Source organism: Macaca nemestrina, chromosome 10 (genome assembly GCF_043159975.1).
Source record: "Macaca nemestrina isolate mMacNem1 chromosome 10, mMacNem.hap1, whole genome shotgun sequence".
Classification (NCBI taxonomy): domain Eukaryota; kingdom Metazoa; phylum Chordata; class Mammalia; order Primates; family Cercopithecidae; genus Macaca; species Macaca nemestrina.
The window spans coordinates 28,702,946-28,718,694 of NC_092134.1; the positions used below are offsets into that span (position 1 = coordinate 28,702,946).

General features: G+C 44.2%; 1 protein-coding gene and 1 pseudogene across 2 annotated transcripts in view; both read right to left on the reverse strand.

Moving 5' to 3' along the window:
* Positions 1-12,651, reverse strand: part of LOC139356664 (ATP synthase F(0) complex subunit C1, mitochondrial pseudogene) — a 38,066-nt pseudogene extending 25,415 nt beyond the window's left edge.
* LOC105497716 (carbohydrate sulfotransferase 11) overlaps positions 1-15,749 on the reverse strand; it is a 309,881-nt gene that overhangs the window by 237,785 nt on the left and 56,347 nt on the right. The gene's annotated exons all lie outside the window — the stretch shown is intronic.

Below are 15,749 nucleotides of genomic sequence, written 5' to 3' on the forward strand. Positions count from 1 at the left end.
TGGTTGCATGCTTTGCTCTGTTCACAGAGATGAGAACCAAAACAAAATAAAAATAGGTATGTGTCAAGGAAGAATTTGACTTAAAATTTAGGAAAACACCCTGCACCCCAGACTGTAGGTTCCTTGAGGTCAGAGATCCTGTCTTATTTGACTTTTTATCCCCAAAACCCAGGACAGAACTGGCACCTAACAGGTGCTTGATAGCCATTTGCCAAAATGGAGGATGGATGGATGGATGGATGGATGGATGGATGGATGGATGTGGGGAAAAGAAAGAGATCAGCCTGTTACTGTGTCTATATAGAAAGAAGTAGACATAAGAGACTCCATTTTGTTCTGTATTTGAGATGCTGTTAATCTGTGACCCTACCCCCAACCTTGTCCTTGCAAGAGACATGTGCTGTGGTAACTCAAGGTTTAATGGATTTTGGGCGTGCAGGGTGTGTCTTTGTTCCTAGAAAAGCTAGGTATTGTCCAAGGTTTATCCCCATGTGATAGGATGAAACAATGCTGCTAAAAGGTTTATCTCAAGGCACAAGATTTTCCTTTAAACTTATTCATGTCACAGAGATCCTTGTTCTTATGTCTTACTGCTGATTTCCTCCCTAAAAACGATCCTATTGTCCTGCCACTCCCTGATCTTTAAGATGGTAAAGATAATTATCTATAAATACTAAGGGAACTCAGAGACCCGTGCCGGCGTGGGTCCTCTGTAAGCTGAGCGCCGGTCCCCTGGGCCCCCGCTTGTCTTTCTCTATACTTTGTCTCTGTGTCTTATTTCTTTTCTCAAGTCTCTCGTTCCACCTAACGAGAAACACCCACAGGTGTGGAGGGGCAGGCCACCCCTTCAGATGGATGCATGAGTGCATGGGTAGAAGGGTAGGTGAGTGGATGGATGAATGGAAGGAGGGATGGAAAATGGATGGTAAAGTGGACAAGTAGATGAATGGATGGATGGAAGGATGCTCATACCAATGGTTAAATACTGAAATTCTGTCAAGAACTCATTCCCCATAAGTGTCTATGTCTGTTTTCTGGCTGGATATGTATTTTTAAACAGTCCATCCTAGATTAGGATAAATGAATGAACTAGCTGCAAAGCCCACTAGCTCTTTAAGGGTCAAATGCAGGCTACTACTGAACTGTTGCCTTCCCCAGGACAGGCAGACAAACGCTAGCACTCCACAATTGCCCATTTAACAAACATGGTGAATGCAAATAATTTTTCTGGAAGTCTGCCCTATCTGTTGGCACCAAAACCTATTTATAATCCTCTCCATGTGTCCTTCCTATTCTCAAGTCACTGTGGTGGGAAGTAACATTTATTCGCAAGAAAAATACTTTGGGTCACTAACAAATCCATAAAACAAGCCTTGCTGCAGCACCGTATGACTCCAATTGAGAGGCAAAAAAAGAAAACGAAAATATCTGGCTTTCCTGAACACTGCAGCTTTGAGGTTGCCGATCAGAGCTTCTGTCTTTCACCCCAGCAAACACAGGGAGACAGGGACTTCTAAAGACAGGCTTTGTGGATAGGGTGAGGTGAAACCCACGTGAAATTCCAGAAAACCCTTCTTCAAAGTGCCTAGGCACTGCAGAGTTCCCAGAAGACTAAAAAGCAGAAAGAAAACTTATAAACAAATAATTTTCCATGTTTAACACAGAGAGGGATAACAGGTAAACAACCAGCAAAAATGCTGAGTAAACGCCAGTGTTCCAACAAGCAACAAAATATTCCTTTTACAGTAAGGGTGAGACTGCTCTGTGGTTTTACAAAAGCATTTTTACATAAAATAGTATTTCACTTGAGAAAACTAAGGAAAGGAATGTGAAGACTCCATTTCACAAATAAGGGAACCAAGGCTCACTCTCTAAGGTTCAATGACTTGCTGAAGGTCACAGAACCAGGAAGTGGAAATGGACAGGTTTCCTGATTTGGAGTTTTTTTCATCCTTCTCTGATATATTTCTCTTTGCTCAACAAAAACATATGAGGCCGCAGGTTGAGTGCCAGGTTATACCCAGGTAGATTCCAAGCTGGGAACAGATCCCATCTATATGACGCTTCCAGATGGGATTTAAGGATTGGAGCCAGAATTCAAGTTGGCTTCCCTCACTCCAAAGCATGTGGGTCCTCCAGGAAGCGATAAGAATTCTCCCAGTATTAAGCCAGCCAGAGGAGGAGGGACAGAGACAGAGACGAGAAACCCCACCCACACATCTGGAAACCGACAGGAAACTGAATGTGGACTCTCACCACTCCATCTTAAAGCCATCTCAGAGATAAGTTTCTGCATCTGAAGGCAAATCCTATGGTGGCCTGAACAGATATAATCTGGTTGTCTTTAGTACTATGAAGAGTGCCTTTTTAAGAAGCAAATTCTCCATTTCTAATTATCAAGCATCACAGCTTCTCTTATTAGACTATTATTTTCTAATTGTTCCCCTTTCCTACCCCACCAATCCCAACAAACTTGATGTGAACAGAGCCCAAATCAAGCATGAAAAAATGATCAGACTGAAATCCTCAAGTCTCTATACCACACCACCATTTTGCCTTTATCAAGGATGATGAGAAAAAATAAAACCCATTCTACAGACATCCCCAAATGTGGCTAAGAATCCAAAACATTACAGAAGGAGCCTTTCAAAATGATGCAATAGGGCCAGGTGCAGTGGTTCACACCTGTAATCCCAGCACTTTGGGAGGCTGAGTCAGGAGGAGTGCCAGAGGCCAGGAGTTCAAGATCAGCCCAGGCAACATAGCGAGACCACCACCCCCCACCCCCCGACCAAGTCTACAAAAATATTGAAAAAAAAAGATAGAAAAATAAAATAAAATGATGGAACATAGGGCCCGGCTCTGGAGATTCGGATGAGTGGGTGGTCTAGGGGCACCCAGGTATCTGATGCTCATGCTGGGATTATTTTAAAGTACACCAGGTAATTCTGATGGTCAGCCTGCCTGAGAATCCTACACCAATACACGTACATACATCTACATCAGGCAAAAGGCTGTCTTAAAAGCTCCGACCTCCACATGTAGACCCACTAAGTGCCAAACACAAAGTGAGGTATTTTCTACGCGCCATACAATCTCCTATAGTCCTTACAACATCTGCAAGGGTGGCACACGGATGCCCATTTTACAGATTAAAAACAACACGGCTCAGTGAGATTATACTGATTTTCCCAAGTTTATGCAGCTAAGGATGTTTGAATTTCTAGGCTTTCCCAGGAAGTTCGCTCTGTGCTCCTAAACTGCATAGAAAAATCCCCTTCTGAGAAAAAGAGCCAAAGCAAATACTAAAATACAGAGATAAATGTATTGGAGAAGCTGGTGCCGGCATAAGGAATATCTTGATTTAATTTCACATTCTTGATTAATATAACTGGGAAAGAAATGCTAGTGGAAACAGACATCCCAATTTTATAAGCTCCAGGAGAGTCTAATTTTCTGGGCACAGAGAGGGTGATAAGATCCTGTCCGAGATTTCACCACCAAGCAGGAACTAGGCCAATGTCATTAGCCTGTAGTTCAGCCTGCTCCAGCCTGGGTGACCCATTCAGCAGACACGAGCGGGGATAAAGGCAGAAAATGCCCACTGGCAGGGAAACAAGATACGACTCACCAGGCTGGGGACAGAAGAGGCCCATTTCAATCGAACAGTGGAGTACACTCAAATCAACTTTCCCTCAGTGGGCATAGAATCAAAGAATCACTGTGGGATTCCCAGAGGAGAGTGAAGTACTTTGACGCCCTTATGCAGGACACCTCCATCCAGCCCTCATTCTCTCAGCAGGATACCATTTCTTCCCAGGATGTTTTGGGGCAGAAGCCAGATGCAGTCACCTTCCTGGAATTAGGTCAGAGCTAAGCATCAGGAGAGCTAGCTCTCCATGACCACCTCACTCACTCAGTGTATTCTTGAGCAAGTCATTTCACTTTGGGCCCGAGTTTATAAAATAAAGAGGTAAAACGAGATCATCTTTGAATTCCTTGCCATCTCTGACAATATACGAAACCAAGATCCACGGTCGCAACCAGGCTGACCAGACAAAGTCTGCAGGAAGATTTAATCCCAAAATGCAGACCATAAAGAAGGCAGAAAAACCAACCTGCGTGTAATCATATTCACCCAGGCTCACCTGTTGCAGATATGCATTGCAGAAAAGCACGCAGATAAGGAGAAAATAGTTATATGGGAAGGGAAAAGGTGGAGACCCAGAGAAGAAGAATGTTCACCTTCAAAGTCCCACCAGGGTAGACTTGAATACAATGGCAAATCTCCAAACCTTCCTTTGGATCTCCAAGTCATTCATCTACAAATATGTATTGAGCAACTTCACTGGGAGACAGGACACTGAGATCAGCTATTATCCTTATCCTTATTATGATTACTATTTAATTAGGGCAGCTGGGGAAATAAAGACATGTCTAATTAAGTGATGCTCAGATTCCCTAAATAGATTTTTTAAATCCACCATTAAGATTCAGAATATGTTCTATTCTTTCCCACTGGACTCACATATTCCAAAGGAACATCAGGCAGTCGACTTTAAAACAAAAGGACCACAAGCCTCCAGGGCCAGAGAACAGAAGGGGTAGCTGCACACGCCACCGGCTGCAGACTGTCTGACTTCCTGAGCAGATACAAGCAAAGGCCAAGTGCCCTCAGGGGAATTCAAAAACCCCTGCCACCCCCCCTCCCATGCTGTGAGCCTGGGACAGATTTAGTTCCAGCCACAGAACATTTCACTGCACCAGCTTGATGTGCAGGGCTTATCCTGAACACGGCTAGGATCATGCCCCAGGAAAAAGATCCTATGAGTGAACAAAATTACGCTATCCTAAGAATCCCCTTCAACAAGTACTTTGGAATTTCAGATGCTGGAACAACCTATCCTATAGTAGACTAAGAGGTTTGGGGTTTTTGTTGTTGTGTTTTTAAAAAGGGTTACACAAGTGGCTAAGTAGCAGCAGCAGTGGTGCTCCTCCTGACCACTACCCATGTACTAACCTACCCTTCTTATACTAACAACTGCTGCTCCTACTGGGCAAACTAATCACTAACGATTCGTCCTACTGCCTCTCACTGAATGCACCCACGCCCATTCCTTTAGGCTTAAAAAGCATTTACTTCTCCATTAGCTTGTGTGGCATGTAAGATCCTGAGAGATGAGCAGAGCAGGTGCCATTGGGCCCATTGGACAGATGCAGAAACTAATGCTCAGTAGTTCACAGACTTTCCTGAAGCCTCCCAGCCGATAAGCAGTGAACTAGTTTTGCTACCTCATCCCTTACTGCCTGTAGCATGTGTGTGCAGAAAGACAACAGACACCTTTGATCAGTTCTGACACCAGCAACTAGGAATGAAGCTGACACATAAGGAACACAGGGCTCCTGCACCCCGTTCCCTGACGGAGTCCCAGTCCCTTGCACAGCTGTGCCTCCTAAATTAAACACATGCACTCTCCATAAGTAGTTTCCTAGGAAAACCAGGAAACCAGGTTGTCCTTTAGGAACCAACTCTGCACCTGCAGAAAAGCCTTCAACAAAACCAACTGTGAAGGCTCTGCCGAAACAGTTCTCAGAACAGCTGCCCTGGTCCTGCCACAGCACAAGAAATCATCCCATCTTGGCAAACCCCACTCAACCATGTTTCCATGCTGCAGCCTTAGAGGAATGAAAATATCAATTTTTGAGCCAAGCAAATCTAACAGGCTATCATGCAAAATGCTGGTGTCAAATCAAGCCTCAACCAGTAATTATCCATCAAGTAGGGCCATAATAACTGGCTCCCTGGGGTCACTTCACTGGGAGGCAGGGAGGTGGTTACTAAAGAGGGAGTTGGAATTGGATAAGTGACAGCCTTAAGAGAAAGGCGTTCATCTCACTTTTCTAGATTCTTCTACAGGTTAGGGGGTTCTACCCAACCCTCTAACCAAACCTCTCCCCACTGAGGTCAAAATCCATCCTGGGGCTGACTCGAGGCATTTATGATGACGCACTAGGGCAGATCTCCATCTATCATGCTGTGCCCTCTTCTAAGTTTAAAGGAAGTTGGCTTTAGCTAATGGTCTGAAAGGTGCTTCCTTTCCCAACTGCTGTCATTAAACTAGCAAAACATTAATTTAAACTCTTACGGTAAGGGGGTTTCCTGGAAATTCCTTAAAGGAAGTCTATAATTGACAGTGTGGTTAAACGTCATATGGACAGCACAAAAATCCTAATTAAATACAATTAATGTAGGCTCAATTCCCCTTGTAGACAAACAGCACTTTTGTTCATAAGAAGTATTGTGCCATACCCCTGTTGGGACTATTATGAAGAAAGAAACAGACACACACACACACACACACACACACACACACACACACACCCCTCAAAAGACCAGGTCTGGGCCTCAAAGCTCATCATGACATTTGCTCCAACTCTATAATCTGATTGAAGAGAAGAAAGAGTTAAAAAAAAAAAAAAGAAAGAAAGAAGAGAAAAGATTTTAAGAAAACAATAGTTTCTATTAAAATGCATAACACCATCTTTCAAAGATGAAAGGACTTAGTAGAAACACCATAAACCTCAGAATTACACAGTAAATTGCTTCTTTTGTTTAAGGCAAATTAATATTGGATCACAGATAAGAAATAAGCCCTCCCAATATCCCCAGCTGAAGGATGCTACATTCATTATGCAGCTTGGGAGACTGCATGTTGACTATTTTGTAGAAAATGAATGAAGGGTTGGTGATAATCACCTTCCACTCAAATCCTGTCTCATTACCTGAAGTGTTTTTCCCGCAAAGTGACACACAAATGATTTTCTAGTCTTTGCTTTCTTCTCATAAGCCACCATATGCAGGGCGAGGGAAAGTCCAGGGTGTGTTAACTATGCCAGTGAATCTGCCCGGGATCTTTCTAAGTGCTTCCGGGAACACGGTGCACAGACATTATATTTGCCTAGGTCTCTATCAGAGTCCAACTGAATCTGGCACAAAGGCAACTGACAACCTCTGAATATCCCTTACTGAGCCCATATAATTAGTGAAGGAAATATAGCATGACAACATGTGTATCATCCAAATCTTCCCTCCTACTCACGTGCTCCTGTCACACTTGCTGACTCAAAAGTGGTCCTTATTTTTATTTTTTTTGAAACAGGATCTCGCTCTCTCCCCCAGGCTGAAGTGCAGTGGCACAATCACGGCTCACTGCAGTCTTGAACTCCTGTGCTCAAGTGATCCTCCCACCTCAGCCTCCCATGTAGCAGGGAATATGGGCACGTGCCACCACGCCTGGCTAATTTTTTTTTTATTTTTTGTCGAGTCAGGGTCTCACTATGTTGCCTAGGCTGATCTTGAACTCCTGGACCCAAGTGAGCCTCCCACTTCAGCTTCCTAAAGTGCTGGGATTACAGGCGTGAGCTACCATTTCTGGGCTCAAAGGTGGTCTTGACTCAGAGGAGGGAACTTCTCACTGCCAAAGTGACCTTAGATCCAAAGTTACCCAGTACGATCCTCAGCAGGAAAAGGCACTGACACACAGTAGGTATTCAAAAAATGTTAGACACCACACAAACAAAAGTGACCAATTATAAAATTGGTCATTTCGCCAAGCTCATCAGGAGTCAGCTCAAGGAACACCACATCCTTGTCATTCACCTCTATCACTCCGATTCCACGCTCCCGCAGTGATGGAATTCTTCCTGGAGCCAGGTTCCCAGGTCTCTTTTGAGAAAATATTTCTCTTCTAAGAATGTGATACAGCCTCTGAAGTAGGGTGAGGGTGATGGCATCTAGGGTGAGGGTGATGGCATCTAGAACAAGGGACTTCAGTGTGGCCAGAGGACAGCCGCCTCCACATCATCACCCGGGAGCTGGTTACAAACGCAGGATCAGACCCCAGGCCAGGCCTATGGAATCACAACCTGCAGCTTAACTCCAACCCCAGGGAATTCCACACGCATCTAAGTGTGAGAAGCTCTGGTCTATAAGTGGTGATTGCAAACAGGGGTCTGGAAGCCCCTACACCACCTCCTGGTTCTCCAGACATTAAAATTGACAAGCTTCAGAAGGAAGAGGGCACTGATGACCATAAAATGAGGCTGCCAATAGCTTGCTGCTCCCTCGTGTAGACAGACCGGGATTAAATTGGCTTCGAGAGACTCATCCAAGCGTGGATGCAATAAAAGGCTCTGAGGAGGGAGCCCAGGAATCCCCCCAGGGGCTGAGCTTTGGGGTGCAGTTTTAATTTCACAGGACAATTCTTGGGCTTCTCTCCTGGTGCATCCAAGATTTTGCAGACGAAAATGGCTGCAGAGATCAAATTCCAGCTTCCCCTAGTTACTTAACCACTCAGCTTAGGAACATTACCAAACCTCTCAAGGCTCTGCCTTCATCTTTAAGTGGCAATAACAGCCATGATGGAGAGGATTTGGAAGGGGGGAAAGAGAATGCATGAAGAGAGCTTAGAGCACTTAAGAAGTGCTCAGTAAACATCAGTTACTGTCTTTTTACCATTCGTAACTCTAGAAGGAAGAACAAACAGGAACATTTCGCTCCATGATCAACCTAGGCACAGGATAGAAGGTAGAGTGGAGGAAATCAATCCAAATGAGCCCAACAGTGAACACAAATTCAAAAACACATTTCTGCTAGGCTCTCCTAATGCGCCCCTTCCACTTGGTGCCCTGAGCTTCCGTTCCTCTTTACAGCAAGGCATCCTTTAATTCAGCATGGCCAGTGGTGACTTAGGTATCAACTCATACTAGGGGCTCCCCCAGGCAAAGAGGCCAATTTTCAATGGATGGCATGTTACCAGGGAGCCTCAGAGGAACAGTATGAAAGCACCTCACTCTTTTATCTGTATATCTCCCCTCCTGGAGTTCAGATGGGCCAAAAGCATGGACTCAGGGGGCTCAGGCATGTTTCGTAAGCCTTAGGCCCTCCACTTCCAACCATGCCTGAAAGTGGATGGAAGAAATGATGTCCACCTCGTTGCTTCACAGGTCAATTTGGAAATTGTTCACACACAAGGGATGACGACTAGTAAGAGAAAAAAATGCAATGAAAAAATTGCAAAGATAACCATTTTAGTAGCTTATATTTTAACACAAGGATCTGAGCCAATCACATAAATCATATACTTCTCACCAGGATATGAACAGACACCATGCTCTCTGCTGAAGAAAAGGTGAACAGGAGAGAAACAAGAGTCAGTGTCTCTATTCTCCCAACTAACATTTGCCCCAATTTTGCCCCTAGGGGACATATGACATTGTTTGGAGAAATTTTTGGTTATCACAAGTATCTAGTAAGTAAAGGACAGGAATGCTACTAAACTGCCTCCATTGCACAGGACAGCATCCTGCAACAAAGATTTTGTTCAGCCCTAAATGTCAATACTGCCAAGGTTGAGCTTCACCTCTTATCTGCCTGAAACTCCTTCTCTTATCCACTGCACTACGTGGTCTCCCTTCATGTTTCCTATTGTTCTGAAGATAAAATAATTTTTTTTAAACAGGACCATATATCAGATTACCACAGCTCTGTAGCCAATGCTGAAATTTTAAAACACACAAAAAAGCTCTGTGCACAATGCTCTCCTTTGACCATCTCCAATGCTTGCACTCCAAGGCTTTTGAACTTCCTTTCCCTCTGCCTAAGCAGTCTCCCCCCTGCCCCAGCCCCATCATGTAGGTTCAGGGCTCACACTCCATCTCCTTCACATCACCTATGGTCTTCTCAATAACGGCCTTTCCTGACAGTCCCCACTCTCTCCCCCTGCCCTGCCAGAGCATCCATCACCCTCAGGTGGGTCAGGAGTTTTTACTTGTATATTATCTTACTCTTCCCACTAGACTATAAGCTCCAGGAGGGCAGGCATTTTCTCCTGTGTCACTGCATTTTCCTCACCACCCCAACAGTGTCTGGCACACAGCAGGAACTCAAAGGATATTTGGTGAAACAATGATGAATGAATGAATGGATTAACAAAAAAACAAACTAGCTTTGATTTCTTCCTCAGAAATTCGAGAGCTTCAGCATTCCCCAAGCTTTGACACCATCAGAGAGAAAGATCTCTGTGTAGAACCCAGTTCATCTTGCTACAAGATGAACAATAACCACTACGATAACCACTGTTCCACATCAGGGGCTGGCACATTTTTTCCTGTAAGGGGCCAGATAAGTGCCTTCAGCTTCGCAGGCCCATTCAGTCTCGGGAGCAACTATTCAACTCTGCCGTTATCACACAAAAGTGGCACAGAAAGTTCACCAACAAGGGAGCATGGCTGAGTTCCAGCGAAACTTTATTTAAGGACATTGAAATTTGAATTTCATAGACTTTTCATGTGTCAAGAAATATTGTTCCTCTTTTAATTTTTTTTTCCCCAACCATTTTAGAATACAAAAACGATTCTTAGCTTGCAGGCTATTCAAAAGCGGGAGATGGGCTAGATTCGGCCATGAATTTAGATGGTTCATTCAATAATACGACACCACATTAAGACGGCCCAGAGTCCTTTCACAATGGCCATCTCATTCATCCTCAGAACAATCCTAACAGGTTGGTTCTTCATATCCTTCTTTACTCCAGTTTACCGCTGAGGAAACTGAGGCACAAAGTGACCCATTGATATAGTTCAGATATTTGTCCCCTCCAAATCTCATGTTAAAATGTGATCACCAATCCCAGCACTTTGGGAGGCCAAGAGAGGCGGATCACGAGGTCAGGAGATCGAGACCATCCTAACTAACACAGTGAAACCCCGTCTCTACTAAAAATACAAAAATTAGCCGGGCATGGTGACGGGCGCCTGTAGTCCCAGCTACACAGGAGGCTGAGGCAGGAGAATGGCGTGAACCTGGGAGGTGAAGCTTGCAGTGAGTGGAGATCGCAACACTGCACTCCAGCCTGGGCGACAGAGCGAGATTCCATCTCAAAAAAAAAAAAATGTGATCACCAATGTGGGACATGGGGTCTAGTGTGTCACGGGGCAGCTCTTGCCATCCTGGGGTAATGAGTGAGTTGTTGATCTGTTACTTCCCATAAGAGCTGATTGTTAAGAAGAGCCTGGCACCTCCCTCCCCTCTCTCTCTTGTTCCCTACCTCACCATGTGATAAGTCAGTTTTTCTTTGCCTTCAATCCTGAGTGGAAGCTTCCTGAAGCCCTCACCAAGAGCAGACACTGACGTCATGCTTCGTGTACAGCCTGCAGAACCGTGAGCCAAGTAAGCCTCTATTTTTTTTTCTTTTTTTTAGAGAAATGTTGTAAAGCTTTTAGAGAAATGTTGTAAAATGTTCCCAGCACCAGGAATGGTGTGGAGTCGCAGCAGCAGGCACAGGCAGGTGACCCCCACAGAGTCTCACATGGCGAAGACGATGAGGAAGGAAACCATCAAACAGAAGAGCCCCATGACCTCAGACAGGGCAAAGCCCCGAATGGCACAGAAGAAGAGCTGCTGCTTGAGAGACAGGTTTCTGGCATAGCCAATGATCAGGCTGCCAAACACCATTCCAATGCCAGCCCCTGAACCACGCACACCAACTGTGGCTGCCCCAACACCAACAAACTTGGCTGCTGTGTCAGCGTCCCAGGAGACAACACTGATCTGGAACTCCCATGTGGCCACCTGGAGTAGGCAGCTGCCGTAGGAAGGCTGTTTAGATGAATTCTCTGGGCTATTCAAGAGGGAGGCAGACACAAGCCTGATTAGACCCCTGGTACCACAGTGGATCTGAGCTAGAGAAATGAGTGGTGCCCCGGGGGTCTGCATTTTTTAAGCCTGCACTCCCACTGCCCTGCAGCCCCTGCTAAGCCCACAGCACTTGCCCAGCTCTAACCCTCTCTTCTTTAAAAATGACTCAGCCTCAGGTATTCCTTTACAGCAACACAGACAGACTCAGACGGTGACTTATCCCAGGTTGCCGAGCCTTGGCCTTCGGACGCCACTGCCAGAATTCTTCCTGCACTTAACGGACTGTCTCAAAACCTTGCCAATAATGAATACAAAGACCTCAACTAATCCATCATCGATTCAGAGAACAGCAGGGAGCATTTCAGTGAATCGAGCATTGGAATCAGCAAAGATTCTTGTGTGAAGACACAAATACCAAATCAAGAGGATCACCCGGCCTCATCCATCTTATGGCACAGATGGTCGTTCAACCTGCCTTGGAGAAAGAAAAGGTGGAGACCAGCATCCTCCTGCCCTTTGGTGTTACAGGAAAAAGTTAATGACACAGAAAATTGGTTGTGTTGCCCAGGATTCCAAACGAGAATCTTAAAGGTGAAGGCTTCATCATAAACACACAGGGGTTATATATTAGTACCTAAGCCAGAATTATTTTTTCCACCTTAATTTCACAAACGTTCTGGAAAGGTAATTGAGACACTCAAACCAAATGCAAACACTGGGGGTGGGGGAGATTTACCTCCCAAATCTGTGAAGTCTGAACTGCATTCCTCTTACTTTCGAATTTAACAATAATCCCCGAATATATAAAATACCACCTTTTAACTCTCTCCAAAGTTACTGCAACCAGTATTCCCTCTGTGTATGTGAGACATGGCACAGAAAGACTAAGTTTCTGTGTTTCAAATTTCAAACACTAAGTCAAGGAAGGGTACTACCCTGGCCCACTTGTCCCTCCCCTCCCTCTACCACCGCCCACCCCCACGCCCCGCCCAGAGTCAGGACATTTGGAAGCACTGGCAGAAATGCAAAAATAGCTTTGAGCTCCACCCCTCAAGACCTGCATACCTAGACTCAGGAGGGAAATGGCCATATAAACCAATGACCTAGCTCAGCATCTCATGTGCAACCTGGAGTTGCTCCCTATTCCCAAAATGCTTTTGCTGGGGAATTTTTAAGGCAATTGTTAAAGCCTAACGGGGTCTCCAAGAAGACATCTGAGACATGCTGATTGGTGAAACCCAGACAAAAAAGGCTACGCACCTGAGACTGCTCTTCACACTCTGGAATTCAAGATGGCACCTCCAGTTGGGTTCTGTCCATCACATTGGTAGTATTTGGTTTACTCTATCTCCAAAATGTTTTCCCCTCTCCCACCTCTTCACTGGTCCTACAACTAACCATCTAGCCTGAATTCAGTTCCCTAAAAAATACTTTTCATCATGCTCCTTCTTGTTTAGAGAACTTCCACAGTCCTTTTCTGGAGAAACTCCCTCTGCCTCAGTAATACCTATATTGATGACCCTGGTTTCCCAAACTAGGACACTTAAAATAAAAGGGGGTACTGTGAATAATTATGCTAGGACAAGAGCAGTAAACAGGACTCTCCAGGGAAAACTGGGACACAGAGTCACCCCAACTCTAAGGTCTGGGAGGGAGAACACCCTGACTTATTTTCTTAACTGTACTATATTTCTAACTGAGCAGTTCCTAGCACAGCACCTGACATAGCACAGGCACCCGATAATAAATATTTGTGGAACTGAATCTATAAAACAGGAGCCTTAAATGATATCACAGATACTACTAACTAGAAAGAATTTGCCTCCACAAAGGATCCTGTAGATCACTACAAATTAAAATCATACCAGAAAACCACTGCTTCTGATAGTCTATTTCATTTTCTTTCTACCCTGGATATTTTTAAATCTCTCACTAATAGTGATTTTGTATATCTTAATAATTATTAATAGTACAGCCAAGCCCTCTATAACTTGATTCTGCAACTACAGATTAAATCAACCACAGATTGAAAATATGTAGGGGGGAAAAATACAACAATTTTAAAAGTACAAATAAAAAACAATACAGTGGAACAACTACTCACATAGCATTTACAATGTATTAATTATTAATATTATAAGTGATCTGGAGATGATTTAAAGTATATAGGAGGATGTGTTGTAGGTTATACGCAAATACTATACCATTTCATAGCAGGGACTTGAGCTTCCTTGGATTTTGGCATTTGAGAAGGGTCCTGGAACCTATCCCCCACGGATACCCAGAGATGACTGTGGTTATCATTACTGAGTCCTGCATTTGCTAAGTAGCCATGGAACCTCAGCTACATTCTCTCAGCAGCCCTAATAAGGAAAGCGATAGTGTGCCTCGTCTCCAAGTGAAGAAATTGAGGCTCTGCAAGGATAGATAATTCACTTGTGGTCATGGACTCTGCCTAAGGTCATTCCCTTCCATTGACCAGAAAACTCACCAACCAGAACATTTCAGTTCCAAAGCATTATTTTGTTTAAACCATTTCATCACCGAGACGAGGTGGCATAACATTCAGCAAACAAAAAAAGATACGAAATGGGCCATGCATACTCCAACTATACCACTGACTGTCAACTGCATTTGCTGTAACATAATGCAGATTCAAACTCAGGAAAGCAAGAAGACCCAGAAGAAAGCCAGCAAGACCCGATGATAACATACCACACAAGCCTTCTATGAGCAGAAAGCAGAAAGGCAGAAACTGGCATCCTGTTCTACAACGTGCAAAGAGGTTTTGCTGGCCAGCCTCGCAAGTGGGAAATACACTTTCCCGAGCGACGCAGAGAAGGAAGTCCCTGCTTGCCTGAAGGGAGGTGAGGACAAGGCTGGGAGGAGGAAGAAGAGATTCTATTATTAAACAAGACAGATGAAAATTCCTTTTGAAAAAGGGAAGGGAACTTAGGCTATAAACTCCCTGAAAGCGGAGACTGATTCAACCCAGGGGTTGTCCCACACTTCTCCAGCATTTTGTCCACCTTATCTTTCTCAATGAAATTCCAGACACAAAGTCTAGAAAATTTATCTCCCATAATGCTTTGATTTATGGTAATTTCAAACAAAAGGTTTTGGGTCTTTTTTAAAGTAAAATATACATATTTAAAGTTCCCCCTCCAACCTACTCATTTTAAAGTATGTATACATTTCCCAAATCTATAAGACTAGGCTGTCATGAGTACATTGCTCAAATTACAAGCTATCAAACATTTTACAGTAATACAATGGGTTGTTGACTCCTCTCTTAAAAAAAAAAAATCAAGAAACTCACATACACTTACAAGAATCACTAACCAACTTCTCATAAACACACTCCCAGGAAATAAACTGAGCATCTCAATCCCAACAAAGAGAAGGCTTTGTCTGCCAAACAAGACATTCTCTTCATTAATGTCTCCCTTGTACTGATTATGGAAGACATGCTGTACAAACAGTGTTTCCACAAAGAGGAGCGAGGAGCAAAGTTTTGCTGCAGTCACCCACTCCCTGCAGATTAAATTCTGCTCCTGGAAGCACATTCAGCCACCATTGATCTCAAAGGCTTTGAACTAAGCAAGGTGGGCACGGCGTTTCCTACAGCTCCTAATCATATAAACATTCAGTCTAAAAATGAACTGGGTTCTAAGAACAGCACGAAGTAACCTTCTTCATCATGCATAAATTGCAAACAGCAGTTCACGGACTCCAACCCTTCCTCCATTTCTGGTTCAAGGGCCCCTATTTAGTCACATGGCTGTAGTCTAGAACCAACATTGCATGAAATGGAAGTAGGGTTTGGTTAAGATCAGTTTAGCAGTAGAAAACCAGATAGAGGTGTAAAAAAAATTGGCACATCTCCTGCATAAACACTGTTGTATGAGGTCTTACTAAACAGAGAATGAACACATGGCTGACTAGATTTGTCAGCCTCCCCAAGACCAAGTTCTGGCCAGTGGAATGGGAGCAGAAGTGATGGGGACCTCCTCTGGGCCTGATTCAGTAAGCTCAATGTCCTTATCCCCTA